Genomic DNA, 15,695 nt, shown 5'->3' with positions numbered 1-15,695 from the left:
GGCTAGCCTCAGCAACTTAGCAAGACCCTGTCTCAAAATCAAAAATAAAAAGGGCTGAAGACGTAGCTCAGTGGTTAAACAACCTTGAGTTCAATCCTTAGTACTAAAACAAAACAAAACAAAAAAACCCCAAAACTAAAATACAGAGAAGAGAGTTGAAAGGGTTTTGAAAATCAAGTTAATTTTAAATATTATACACCATGAGTACAAAAGAGGAAAAATGATACAAAGCCCATTCTAGTAAGACTAAACTAGGATGACCAACCATTCCATTTTGCCCAGGAGTGTTTGGTTTTAGTATTAAAAGCTAAACTTAAGATATCTTTTATTGATTGTTTAACAGATTGATGATTTTTCACCTGGATTCTAATAGTCTGTCTCCAGAATCACATTATAGAACAAGTTATATTTCAGGAACTTTCCATGAAAAGTGAATTATTCTTTATCTTTTTATATGACATTCATTATTTAAAAACAAAACAATATTTTAAAACCATTAAATTAAAAATTGACTAATCCATTTTTTAATTTTTTACATAGATATATTTAATACTTTTGATCTAGACTTTCCTTTTATTGCAAGCATTTTAACATTTCATTGACATGCCTGTCAATCTTTACCTTTGTGATTTCATCTGCTGCTTCAAATTTTAGAGAATTCTAATCCCCACAGATTCTTTTTAGTTTCAATTAAATAAAATGTCTCTTCCAGTCTCCTATCTCTTATCCTTTCCTTGACCTTTGCATTAAACATTGCTTGTTATAGATAGACCCCACAGCAGATCTTACTTTTAAGCCTGCAGCCCTTGTTTATCTCTTACATATAAAAGGATCAGATGAAGGGCAATGATATTTCAATTTATGAGTAAAGGTTAAAGAAATTGGGCTTGTTTAGCTTTGAAACTGGATTAGCTTATTGATGTGGGAAAGAAGAATGGAGGGATTTTAAATAAAAGACTTCCCAGTAGATGAAAGGATAGATAGTACTGAACTGTTCTGCATTTCTGTTTGAGAGTAAAAGAAAATGGACATGCTAGGGCAAGACAGATTTTGTCATGGAAATACAGAAATGATATCCAGCCATCAAAATTAATATATTGGGTACTATTATCAAGAGAGCCTTAAAAAGAATTAATTTGCTTTTTCCTTGAGTGCAAAGCAACAGGCTACATAATAAAATTTTAAACATGTATAGAATTTTGCAGGTTACAAACAATTCACCTCAATTATTGTTTTTCTTCATAATTATTTCATTTGAACCTCACAGCAACCTTGTGAAGTAGGTATTATATACACTTACTGTTAGTATTATATTCATTTATAACCATTTAAGGATGAGGAAACTGAGTGTGAATTACCAAATTTCAAAGAAGTTAGCAAGTAGTACAACTTGGTTATTTAAGCAGCTATATTAGATATAATTCACATACCATATAATTCATCCATTAAAATGTACAATTCAAAGTGTGTGTGTGTGTGTGTGTGTGTGTGTGTGTGTGTTTGGTGGGGTGTACCAAGGATTGAACTCAGGGGCACTCTACCACTTAGCCACATCCCCAGCCCTATTTTGTATTTTATTTAGAGACAGGGTCTCACTGAGTTGCTTAGTGCCTCACTTTTGCTGAGGCTGGCATTGAACTTACAATCCTCCTGCCTCAGCCTCCCAAGCCACTGGTCTTATAAGTGTGCACCAACATGTCCAGCTCAATTCAATTTTTTTTTGTATATTGATAGAGTTGTGCAACCATTACCACAGTCAATTTTAGAACATTTTTGTCACCTCAGGAAGAAAACCTGCATATGCTCCAGAATATTCCCAGCCTTAGACAAACTTTAATCTGTATTCTATCACTATAGATTTTCTTATTCTGATCATTTCATATCATTGGAATCATATAATATATGGTCTTTTGGATTTTCTTACTTAGCATCATGTTTTCAAGGCCCATCCATGTTGAAGCATGTACTCACACTTCATCCCTTTGTATGGCTGTATTACTGTATGTGTATACCATACATTTGGTTTATCCAGTCACCACCTGATACACATTTGGGTTGTTTCTACTTTTTGGCTATTATGAATAGTCACTTTTATAATATGAATTTCTACTTTTTGGCTGCTGTGAACAGTCATGTACAGTTTTTTTTGTGTGTGTGTGTGTGGACATGTTTCATTTACTACTTGAAAATAACCCCCACTATTTTTGTCATGGGTAAAATTCTATGATAGCTCCCATGATTTCCATCTCTTAGTATGTAAGCCCTGTATAATCCCCTCCCCTTGAGTGTGGGTAAGGTTTGTAACTATGATGAAATATCAGTCCTCTGATTTGACATTATATGGCAAAGGTGAAGACATTTATAGATGAAATTAAGACTCACAATCAACTAATTCTGAGTTATTGAAAAGGAAGATTATCCTGGGTGGGCCTTCCCCAATCAGGAAAGTCCTTTAAAAGAGGGTCTAGGCCTTTCCTGAAAGGAAGATTCAAAACAAAAGAGATTCTCTTGCTTGCTTTGGGGAAACAATGAATGTCGTTAATTATTTATGAAGGGGTTGTTGTGGCTTAGATATGAGGTATCCCCCAAAAGCTCATCTGTGATACAATGCAAGAAGGCTTAGAGGCGAAATGATTGGGTTATGAGAGCCTTAACCCAATGAATTAATCCCTTGATAGGGATTAATGAAATAGTAACTGAAGGCAGGTAGAGTGTGGCTGGAGGAGGTGGGTCATTGGGGGCATGCCTTTGGAATATATATTTTGTGCCTGATAAGTGGAATGTTTCTTTCTTTTTCTCTCTCTCTCTCTCTCTCTCTCTCTCTCTCTCTCTCTCTCTCCTTCCTGATCATCATGCCCTGAGCCACTTTCTTCTACCATGCTCTTCTGCCATGATGCCTCCCCTGGAGCCCCAAGGAATGGAGCCAGTGTCTTTGGGCTGGGACTTCTGAAACTTGAGCCCCCAAATAAACTTTCATTCTCTAAAATTTTTCTTGTCAAGTTTTTTGGTCACAGCAGTGAAAAAGCTGCCTAAAATATGGGTCATGTGGCAAGGACCTGAGGATTCTTCTAGAAGTTGACAGCACTTCTTAGCATACTTCTAAAAAATAAAAAGGATTACAGAACTATATATAACTGCAAGGAAATGAGTTTTCCCAACAACCAGTGAGCTTTTACGAGGGGCTCTATGTCTCAGATGACACTGTAGCCTTGACTTTTTCTTAGTGAGACCTGAGTGGAGAATGTGGTTAAATCTATATCCAGATTCCCTACCTAAAGAAATTGTGAGATAAAGTGAACATAATGTCTTGCTGATTTTTTGTCATGTCACTCACTACTGTCTCCATGTACACAAGTTCCCTTCCTTCTCCATTATTATTAATACTATGTCATAATTAATGCAGTCAACTGGGTAATAAGAGGTCTTTTTAAAAGTCTGATTGTGACAAAGAAACTCATCAAACCTAAGTGAAATAATGGTTCTGATTAGCAACAAATCACAGGATCATGGGTTTTTATTGTTAGAGGGATCTTAGAGATACTACATCAATAGATTGATATATGAATCTTCATCAGGCTCTGCTATGTTAAAGACTGATGTCATACTCAACCCTATCTACCCCTTTGACACTAGCCTCATGAAAATAATTTCCCATATAACTCTGATTTTTCTTATTTTCATTCTTTTACCCCACTTGGCTGCTGGTTACTTCATCTTAAACTACAATTCTGTGTTTGGGGTACCAGGGATTGAACTCAGGGGCACTCGAACACTGAGCCATATCCCTAGACCTATTTTGTATTTGATTAGAGACAGTGTCTCTCTGAATCGCTTAGTGCCTCCTTAAATTGCTGAGGCTGGCTTTGAACTCACAAATCTCCTGCCTCAGCCTCCTGAGCTGCTGGGATTACAGGCGAGTGCCACCACACCCAGCCTACAACTCTGTTTTAAGGGAGAGTTTAAAATGGAAACTTTGAAATAAGCACTGAGAGATTAGAAACATCATGGTGAGTTGTAGCTTCATCAGGGGTGTACATGCCATACAGATAAGAGGACACATTTTTCTTAGTTCACTGCCACCTTTAGACAAGCGTAAAACCATGGAGCTATAAAACAGCAAACTAATTAGATCTATGAGAAACTTGAAATTAAACATTCTCAAGTATTTTATTTTATTTTTTGGAGGCTATTGTTAATGAGGTGATTTTCCTAATTTATCTTTCAGAGGATTCATCACTGATGTGTAGAAATGCGTTTGATTTATGGGTGTTGATTTTATATCCTGTGACTTTGCTGAATTCATTTGTTAATTCTAGAAGTTTTCTGGTGGTAGTTTTTGGATCCTCTAAGTATAGAATCATGTCATCAGTAAATAATGATAGTTTGAGTTCTTCTTTTCCCATTCATATCCCTTTAATTCCTTTCATCTGTATAATTGTTCTGGCTAGAGTTTCAAGAACTGTGTTGAATAGAAGTGGTGAAAGAGGCTTAGGAATCAATTTAACAGAAGAGGTGAAAGACATCTACAAGGAAAACTAGATAGCACTAAAGAAAGCAATTCAAGAAGACTTTAGAAGATGGAAAGATCTCCCATGCTCCTGGATAGGCAGAATTAATATTGTCAAAATGACCAAACTTCCCAAAGCACTATACAGATTATATGCAATTCCAATTAAAATCCCAATAACATTCCTCATAGAAATAAAAATCAATCATGAAATTCATTTGGAAAAATAAGAGACCTGGAATATCCAAAGCAATCTTTAGCAAGAAGAGTGAAGCAGGAGGCATCACAATACCAGACCTTGAACTATACTATGGAGCTATAGTAACAAAAATAGCATGTATTGGCACCAAAATAGACATGTAGACCAATAGTACAGAAGAGAGGACACAGAGAAAACCCCAAATAAATACAGTTACCTCATACTAGACAAAGGTGCTGAAAACATACATTGGAGAAAAGATAGCCTCTTCAACAAATGGTGCTGGGAAAACTGGAAACCCATATGCAGCAAATGAAACCATCTTTCACCATCCACAAAACTCAACTCAAAGTAGATCAAGGATCAAGACCAGATACCTTGGACCTAATAGAGGAAAAATAGGTCTAAGTCTTCTTCATGTCAGATTAGGCCCGGACTTCCATAACCAGACTCCTAAAGCACAAGAAATGAAATCAAGACTCAATAAATGGGATAGATTCAAACTAAAAAGCTTCTTCTCAGCAAAAGAAACAATAAATGAGGTGAACAGAGAGCCCACATTTTGGGAGCAAATTTTTGCAACACACATGTCAGATAGAGCATTAATATCCAGGATATATAAAGACCTCAAAAAACTTAACACCAAAACAACAATAAGCCAACCCAACCAATAATTGGACTAAGGAGCTGAACAGACACTTCTCAGAACAAGATATACAATCAATCAACAAATATATGAAGAAATGTTCAACATCTGTAGTAACTACAGAAATGCAAATCAAAACTACTGTAAGATTTCATCTCTCTCCAGTCAGAATGGCAATTATCAAGAATACAAACAACAATAAGTGTTGGCAAGGAGGTGGAGGAAAAGGCACACTCATACATTGGTGGTGGCACTGCAAATTGGTTTAACTACTCTGGAAAGCAGTATGGAGATTCCTTAGAAAACTTGGAATGGAACCACCATTTGACCCCAGCATCCCACTCTTTGGTCTATACCCAAAGGACTTAAAAACAGCATACTACAGTGATGCAGCCACATCAATGTTCAGAGCAGCTCAATTCACAATAGCCAAATTGTGGGACCAACCTAGATGCCCTTCAATAGAGGAATGGATAAAGAAACTGTGGTACATGTACACAATGGAATATTACTCAGCATTAAAAGAGAATAAAATTATGGCATTTGCAGGTAAGTGGATGGAGTTAGAGAATATCATGCTAGGCGAAGTAAGCCAATCTCCAAAAACCAAAGACTAAATGGTTTTCTCTAATAAGTGGATGCTAATCCATAATTGGTGGGGCATAGGATGAGTGGAGGAACTTTGGATGGGGCCAAGGGGAGGAGGTATGGGGGTAGAAGAGATGGTAGAATGAGATGGACATAATTATCCTCAGCACATATATGATTGCACAAATGGTATGACTCTACTTTGGGTACAATCAGAAAGGTCAAAAACTGTGTTCCATTTGTGTACAATGAATTGAAGAGCATTCTCTGTCATCTATAACTGATTAGAATAAGTTAATATATAAATCTAAAAAAAATTTCCCCCCTTTCTCTTTGTGGTGCTGTGCATGCTAGGCCAACACTCTACTACTGTGCTACTCCCCCAGCCGGGGTACACCTAGAAATACATCTAAGAAATCCACTTGATTTTCTGAGCAATGGTATACATAATACATGCTATTCAAAAAGAGAAAGTTTTGGGGTTTTTTTAGAGGGTTTCTTGCTATGTTGCCTAGGCTGGTCTTTAACTCCTGGGCTGAAGTGATCCTTGTGCTTCAATCTTTTGAGTAGCTGGAACTACAAGTGTACATCACTGTGCCTCGTTTAAAAGAAATGTTCTTATTGTGCTGTGTGTGGGGTCCCGCAGTCCTATGAACTTTCCCACAAGATCATTATTTGTTGAGGGAACATTTGGTCATAGCTTTACAGTACACAGGAATGCCCATGCCTTTAGAGAGTGAGGAGAATTTTGGCATGTTCCAGAAACTTTACGAGTGGTGTTGACATATACATGAAAGGCAGCACAGTTTGTGTCGGCAGTACAGAATTTTGGGATCAAGCTTAAGTTTGAGTTTGTATTCTGCTGCTTACTGGGTGAGGATTCTTGAGCAACTTCCTTAGTCTCTGCCAGCCTCTTTTCTTCAGCAGAAAAGAAAAAGTGATTATAATATTATCTAACTCGTATAACATTTGAAAGGATTATAAGAGATCATGTATATAAAGCATGTGGCAATTTCCTGTTACAGATTAAGCATGCCATAATTTTTAAAAAAAATTTTAGTTATAGATAGACACAATCGCTTTATTTATTTTCATGTGTTGCTGAGGATCGAACCCAGTGTCTCACCCATGCTAGGCAAGCGCTCCACCACTGAGCTACAACCCCAGTCCAGCATGCCATAATTATTAGGTGTTATTACTATACATGAGAAGGATTAAGATATGATTATTTTTATGACATACAAATGAACCAGCTCATTTATAAATTGGCAAAAATATTTCCCTTGGAATTTAATCTCTAAACATTTTTTAAAATTTTTTTCAGTTGTAGATGAACATAATACCTTTATTTTATTTATTTATTTTTTAATGTGGTGCTTAGGATTGAACCCAGTGCCTCATACATGCTAGGCAAGTGCTCTACCTCTGAGCTACAACCCCAGCCCTCTAAACATTTATTAAGTTAAAAAATAAATAAAACTTTGAGTTTTTCAAAATCTAAGGTTTATACAAACTAATATGGTTAAAACACTTTGGTTGGGCTGAGGATGTGGTTCAAGTGGTAGTGCGCTCACCTGGCATGTGTGCGGCCCGGGTTCAATCTTCAGCGCCACATACAGAGAAAGATGTTGTGTCCGCCGAAAACTAAAAAATAGATGTTAGAAAAATTCTTTCTCTCTCTCTCTCCCCCCCCTCTCTCACTCTCTCTTTAAAAAGAAAAACAAACACTTTGGTTTAGTGATAAGGAGTATGGGCTCTGGAGTTAGACCCCCTTGATTTGGATGTCAGTTCTACCACTTCCAAGGTACTTGAGCATGTCCTAATTTTTTCCTTTTTTATAAAGTGGTGATAATAACAGAACCTACTCTATATGAGCTTCAAGAAGATTAAAGTAGATGATCCTAATTGGCACACCCACTGTAGGACTTTAAATGATCAATAAATTTCCCTACAAAAGAGGGGGGTAATAAATACATATTTAAAACATCTATTTATTTTGCACTATGTTCTCCTGATTAGTAACGAACATGTGTGTATTCTGCCTTATTCAACATTATTTCATACATATTCTTCCAAACATCAACACAAGTCTATTGTTTTAGTTAGATTTCTCATTGCTATGAACAACATACTTGGCAAGAACAATTTAAGAACAATTTAAGGGAGGAAAAGTTTATTTGGTCCTCACTAATTCAGAGGTTTCAGTCCACAGACCACCAACTCCATTGCTCTGGGCCCAAGTGAGGTAGAACATCATAAGGGAAGGGCTTGGAGGAGGAAAGCAGCTCAGGACATAACAATCAGGAAGCAGCAAGAACTCTGCCCACCAGGGACAAAGTATACACTCCAAAGATAAGCCCCCAGTGACTTTATCTCCTCTAGCTACACACTACCTGCCTACAGTTATCATCTAGTTAATCCATTCCATTCAACTAGTATACTGATTAGGTTAAAGCTCTTGATCTGGTATTTATACTTTAAGGAAATGCAGTCCAAAAATTTACTCGAAAGAAAAAATAAGGTGAATGGCATAAAGATGTTCACATTCGTTATTCATAACGAATCATTTTGCCTCTGATCCTTCTTGCATCATCTCACACAGAAGCTTTTGTGGGATACCACGTACCCAAGCCATAACATCCATGCATATATTTTTCATGTAATTTCTGTTGAGGTAGTTCATTGATCTGCTTTTGGAATATTTGTGATTGTTTTCAAACTATGCTATTATGGCCGAGCATGGTGGTGCATGCCTGTAATCCAAGAGACTCAGGAGGCTGAGGCAGGAGGATTGTAAGTTCAAGGCCAGCCTCAGCAATTTAGCAAGGCCCTAAGTAACTTAGTGAGACCCTGTCTTTAAAACAAAATAAAAATAAAAAGGGCCAGGGTGTGGCTAATTGTAAAGCATCCCTGGGTTCAATCCTCAGTACCAAAAAAAAAAAAAGCTATTATGAATAACGAATGTGAACATCTTTATGCCATTCACCTTATTTTTTCTTTTGTGTAAATTTTTGGACTGTATTTCCTTAAAGTATAAATACCAGATCAAGAGTATGCAATTGAGTCAAGTGGGCTAATTTACAAGATGTGAGTAATGCTTCCCTGAAGTCTCTAAGCATATAAACAAGTTGAAGAAAACAACAAGAAACCCAGTAGTTTAAAAAATGCATAGTTGAACCTAAAAACAAAACACAAAAAGGTCTGTAGAGGTTAAAAATGAAGAGGAAACTCAAAATCAGAACCAGAAACCAAGTTGATACTCAATGGCTCATGGAGGGATCACATACATATGTTAGAGCAAGTGTGGGATGTATTTTTCTTCTTAATATTAAGGTATAGCCAGGGCACAGTGGCACACGCCTGTAATCCCAGCAACTCCGAAGGCTAAGGCAGAAGGATCACAAGTTCCAGGCTAGCCGCAGCATGAACTATTATGCAAAATTGAGTGAAACCTTACCTCAAAATAAAAATTATCAAGGTCTGAGGATGTGCCTCATGGTAAAACACTCCTAGTTTCAACTTCCAGCATAAAAAAATATTGAGGTCTAAAATAAAATCATCCTTTAATGTACAATTTTCAAGTTTTAACACTTACACAGTATACAGTACACAACCACTATAATCAAAGTATGGAACAGCTCTATCATCTCTAAATTCTCCCATGTTTCTCGTAGTCAAACCCTTCCTCCCCTCCTATATGGTGGGGTCATTAATGCTATGCCATTATGGGGGGAAGGTCACAGACCCAGTGTGTAAATACTGAGATGCAAAAAGTACTAGAAAACTCTGATCCTTGACATAGGCATAGTACTTTAGGAAATTAATTCTTTGATATTGATCCTCTATGGAAAATCTGCACTGTGTACATACTACCCATATGGTATGGCAAACCAAAGTTAATAAAAAAGAAAGAAAACTGGTCTCCATGTGGACACAGTGGTATGTGTCTTTAGTTCTAACTACTTTGGAGCTGAGATAGGAGGATGGTTTGAACCCAGGAGTTCAAGGCCAGCATGGGCAACATAATGAGACCCTTGTCTCATAAAGAGAAAGAAAACATGATCTTAAACTGGGAAAGGCAAAAACAAAACTATCCCATAGTGACACCTCCATAATTCAGTGTACAATCAGATTTCTTAGGAAAGTCAACTCTCTCTAAAGAAGAGATCATAACAAAAGGTCACAAAGCATGCAAGGAGTCTTACTACCAAAAAGTAAAGCCAGAGCATGCAGTTACAGGAAAATTTATGTTCTTGGCAATCTAATGTAATAATTTATCAAATTAGAACTTGATACTCAGCTGAAATATTATGCAAAATTGAGCATGAAATAAGGATGTTTTGAGGCATCCCAAGATTCAAAGTTTACTATATACAAAACTTCAGCAAAAGAACTACTAAATGATGCATTCCATCAACAAGTTTAAGCAGAAATAGGGAGTATGATGTAATTAGACAATGTGGATCAAAGAAATCAGAAAATCACAGTGGGAAATAAGTATTGATTGTAAAAATTATAATAGTAACTAATTTGAAGAGATTTATAGAACTAAAATGTAAACTAGAATAATATGAAAGAAGGGAAAAGTTGCAAGTCCTAAGATACTTGTTTGTTTCAGAGGAGGAGGAGTAGGCTAGAAATGATACTTAACTTTAGACTCTTTTAGAAAATATGTAGTACATATGCACCTTTAAAATTATAAGTGTTGCTGGGAGAAGTAGTGTATGCCTGTAATCCCAGTGAATTGGAGGCTGAGGCAGTAGGACAGCAAGGTCAAGACTAGCCTGGGGAACTGGGTTGGAGCTCAGTGGTAAAGTGCTTGCCTAGCATGTGTGAGTCACTGGGTTTGATCCTCAGTAATGCATAAAAATAAATAAATCAAATAAAGATATTGTGTCCATCTATAACTAAAAAAAATATAAAAAGAGACTAGTCTGGACAAGTTAGTGAGTCTTTGTCTTCAGATAAAATTAAAAGTGTCCCCAGTACCCAAAATAAATGAATAAATAAAATTATCAAAAATTCAATAATTGTTCACATTTCCTATACCTTTACTACTTATTTGTTTAAAAAAGTAGTAAAAATCAATTCATCTGAGGGTAGAAGAAGAGGGGAAAATAAGCAAACAAAAACAGTTGCAAAAATAAAATACAAAATAACATGATATAAACAAGCTCAAATATGTCTTTAATTAACATATATTCAATACCCAGCATTAAAATAAATATAAATACATAATAGATGTCTATGAAAATAGACTTTCATATTGGAGAGAAAAACAATATTTAAGTGCATGTTGCTTATAAAAGGCACATCTAAAACATTATCACACAAAAAGGCTAACAATAAAGAGATAGAAGAAAAATACCTGATGTAAAAATATGGCAATATTATTATCAAACAAAAGAGAGTTTGTTACAAAAACTATTAACATAAATAAAAGAAATATTAATATTTCTATTAACATAAATAAATAGATTCAATTATAATCTTTTATCAATCAAGAAGGTGCAATGATCATGTACTAGGCATATATGTCGAGGATCAGAGTTTTCAAGCACTTTCTGTACAAACCCCCATTCCACCTTACTATATACACACTGGGTCTGGCCTCCCACCAGCAAGGAATTAAAACTCCAGCCATATAGGGGTAGAGGAAGGGTTTACTACAGAACAGCATGGAAGAATTTGGGAGATGACAGCAATTTTCATATAATAAAAACTATTAACATAAGTAGATTAACTCAATGATAATCTTTTATCATCAAGAAGGTGTGACAATCATGAATCTGTACGTATCTCATAATATCAATTTAATATATAAAATAACACTTGATCAAAGTACAAGGAGAAATTGAGAAATCCACATTCCTAATGAGGTGTGTTAGCACCAATAAAATAAACGCACAAATAAGTAGTAAACATATAGAAAATGTGAACAATTATTAAATTTTTTATATTTTCTATAGCATATTGATTATTTTGGGCTGAACTATTTAGCAATCTTATTTGTTTTTTTAAAATTTTATTTGTTTATAGATTATCTTTTCACCTGGAAAGTTAAATAATTACAAATAACAATTTTCTCTTTTAATTTTTATTCCTTTTGTTTCTATTTATGGGCATCCTTGGCATAGTCCCATTTTTAAGGATAACACAAATAGAGTATCATCATCAACCATAATATTTGAGATAGATTATTTTTGACTGGAGAGATATACTCTATTAGTTTCTATTCTTAGCTAAGAATTTTGAAAATCTTAAACGTGTGTTGAATTTTATTGAAGATCTTTCCTGAATTGTATGTTTTCTATATATTTATTTTTCAAAATTTGCCTAGCATATGGACAATTAGCGACCTTGATGTAAGGGACATATAAGTAAACTACTCCTACAGCTATTGAATATATTAAAAAATATATAAATATATTTAAAAAATCAGGACATTGAGCCAAGTTTTCATTTCTGGGATAAAAGACTACTTGATCATGATTTTTTTTCACAATGCTGACTTAATTTACTATTTTAAAAAATTTCTTTTTTGAGAAAAGCTGTCATAAAACACTTTTTTTGGAGGGGTATGAGGGATTGAACTCAGAGGCACTCAACCACTGAGCCACATCCTCAGCCCTATTTTGTATTTTATTTAGAGACAGGGTCTCACTGAGTTGCTTGGTGCCTCGCTTTTGCTGAGGCTGGCTTTGAACTTGCGATCTTCCTGCCTCAGCCTCCTCAGCTGCTAAGATTACAGGTGCACCACTGCACCCAGCACAAAGTCCTTTTATTGCAGTAATAAAACTCATATGGGCTGGGGCTGGGGCTCAGTAGTAGAGCACTTGCCTCATATATGTGAAGCACTGGGTTCGGTCCTCAGCACCACATAAAAAATAAATAAATAGAGATATATAAACAATACCTCATATGTGGTGTGGGGGAAGCAGGGAACAAGGCAATAATTTCTCTTACCAAATCACTACACAGAGCAGCGGTTGTGGCTCAGCAGTAGAGCAATCACTTAGCACGTGCGAGGCCCTGGGTTTGATCCTCAGCACCACATAAAATAAATAAATAAAATAAAGGTTAAAAAAAATCACTACACAGGACAGCAAGGGGTAAGAAGGGGCTGAAGGACAAAAAGCCAGCAAACTTTATCAGCAGAGATCCAAGCATAAAAACACAGGTGCTGCTGAAGCTTCGATGGCCAGCATTTTCTTATAGAACACTGTAGGATTTGTCATGATGGCTAGGCTTTCATTGGGTGTTAAAGTCTACAAACAGCACCTTCAATTTAAACTTTCAATTAAAGTTCTTAAAATTATGAAGTAGAACATGGATAGTAAGGATATTACAAAAGTCCCCCAAATCCATTATTAAAACAACAGGATGGAGAAAAATCAAAACCCAAACCTACAAACCAAACCAGGTCACAAAGAAGGCTTCAGAGGTTCCTGCTGACCAGGGACAGATACCTACTGTGTCCAACATCACAGTGAAAGTGATCTGCTTTCAAAAGGCAGAGGGTTTCAGGGGAGTGTGGGAGGGGCTTGTGGGGAAAAGGTTCTCCCACTTCCCACTTGGCTTTTGGGTAGGGCTTTTAATTCAGCCCAAGGGCATTTCTCACATTGGAGATTAATTTAGCCCTCAACAGTATCTCGAATCTACTATGGCTTTGCAGTTCAGAAGCAAGAATATTTACTATATAATAGATTTAAAAAATTCATTCAAAAAATACAATAAAGATTCTTGCAACCCCCACCTCTCAACAGCAATTCCTATTCTAAAGTGAGCCCATCACTTGTGTTTATAATACTTGTAAAGATACCTAATTGGTAACCTACATCCTAGAATCAAAAGACTGAAACTGAATCTTCACCCCAAAATGAAAACAAAATGACTAACTTGAGGTTTATGATGTATAGTTTAGGTAAACACACATACAAGCAGAAAATGGAAGTTTCAGAAGCAAAACTGAGTGATAGGACACATTCAGTTAGAGTAAATGAGTGAGACACAAGGAAAAGCTGCATATGGATTCATGTGCACATGTCTGGAGTCACTAGATCCCACCATGGTAGATCCAACAACAGGAAGGTGAGGAGGGAGTCACTACTGTCATTCCAGTTTAAGAAGCTCCACGTGGAAAACAAGACTCATGTGTGGTGGGATGATGCCCTGGTGCCCAGTGGCACCTTAAGCAGTCTGAGTATACAGTCATTTTGGTTCTCTAACCCATACTCATCTGGGCCACTCTTTTTTTGCCAATCTTGTATCACCTCCTGATTGCCTAGCATAAATTTAAATGACTTGTTTCTGTCCTGGGAAGAAACAAATTTCTTTCCATCTTCAAGCATCCCAGTGTAGTGCACCATGCACGCCTGGCCTTGCTTCAGGAAGGTGTGCCCATCTCCTGGAGAAATGGTCTCCACCTTCACTCCCCTGGTGGCAGTGGAAGATGCTAGGCAGGTGCTATGGGCTGCGTGGACCCTGAGTAGACCTGGTGGCAGTTCTGAGGTTCTCTTTTAAAAAACTGTTTTTCATTTATGTTCATAAAAGACTGACCCATAAATTTTCCCGTGCAGTCTTTGTCCATGCTTGGCATTATTTATACTGTCGTCATCAACTATGTAGGACATCCATATAATCATGGTGGGTTAATGAATCATTTTTACCTTCTCCTTTTTCCAGACTTCACCAAAGTAACAAAGGAATAAATCCATAAGGACAAGGAGACTAGGATTAGAGAGGGTAACAAGAGTTCATCATGTAAATCATTATTTTTCAGTTTGAGTTTGAAAGCAAATATGATAAATTATTAAGATATGACTAAGCTGGGTTGTGGGTACATGATGTCCATTATACTCTCCTTTTAATTTTCAGTTATTATTAAATATTTCTTAATTTCAAAAGTACATAAAAAGGGCTAGGGTTGTGGCTCAGTGGTAGAGCGCTTGCTTTGCACATGTGAGACACTGGGTTCGATCATCAGCACCACATAAAATAAATAAATAAGTAAAACAAAGGTATTGTGTCCATGTTCAACTAAAAAACTTCTTAAAGGTACATAAAAAATCAAGAAGCTGGTTACAGAAAGTGGCAGGTGCTCTAAAAAATGGTTCTCAAACTTTAATGTGCATATGAATAACCTGGGGAATTCTTAAAGTTCAAATTTTTAATCATTAGATCTAGTGTGAGGCATGAGATTCTTCATTTCTAACAGCCTTTTAGGTGGTGCCAATGCTGGTGGTCTGTGGGTCACACTTTTAATAGCAATATTTAAAGAAAAATAAACAAAGCAATGTGATAGAGAGTGGCAGGTATGGGGGGGGCTGGCCTTTTTAGATAAGATGCTCTCAGAAAGATTCTCTAAGCAGATGACATTTGAGTTGAAACATGAATGGCAAGAAAAAGTCAGTCATTTGCACATCTACAGGAAATATATTCCAGACAGAGGGTTAAGCAAGTGCAAAAACCCTAAGGTGAGAATAAGTTCCTGTGTTTTCTAGAAAGAAAATTACAGTGGACCTGTTAGAGTACACACATACTTCTTCCAAATTTAGGTGTAATTAAGGGAAAAAATAGCTGAATTTGGAATTGTTAAACCTAGATTTGATATCCATCCTTTGTTTATTTGTTTAGTTGTCAATGAACTTTATTTATTTTTATGAGGATTGAACCCAGCGCCTCACATGTGCCAGAAGCACTCTACCACTGAGCCACAACTCCAGTCCTATTATCTCTGTGGCATTTGTTAAGTC

General features: G+C 36.3%; 1 pseudogene; it reads right to left on the bottom strand.

Annotated features, from left to right (window-relative positions):
* Window positions 1-14,052: 14,052 nt before the first annotated feature.
* On the bottom strand, window positions 14,053-14,291 carry LOC113194475 (peptidyl-prolyl cis-trans isomerase FKBP1A-like; annotated as a pseudogene).
* Between the last annotated feature and the right edge of the window lie 1,404 nt (window positions 14,292-15,695).

Source organism: Urocitellus parryii, chromosome X (genome assembly GCF_045843805.1).
Source record: "Urocitellus parryii isolate mUroPar1 chromosome X, mUroPar1.hap1, whole genome shotgun sequence".
NCBI classification, from domain to species: domain Eukaryota; kingdom Metazoa; phylum Chordata; class Mammalia; order Rodentia; family Sciuridae; genus Urocitellus; species Urocitellus parryii.
Note: the sequence above shows the minus strand (reverse complement) of the source record. Positions and strands in the feature narration are given on the sequence as shown.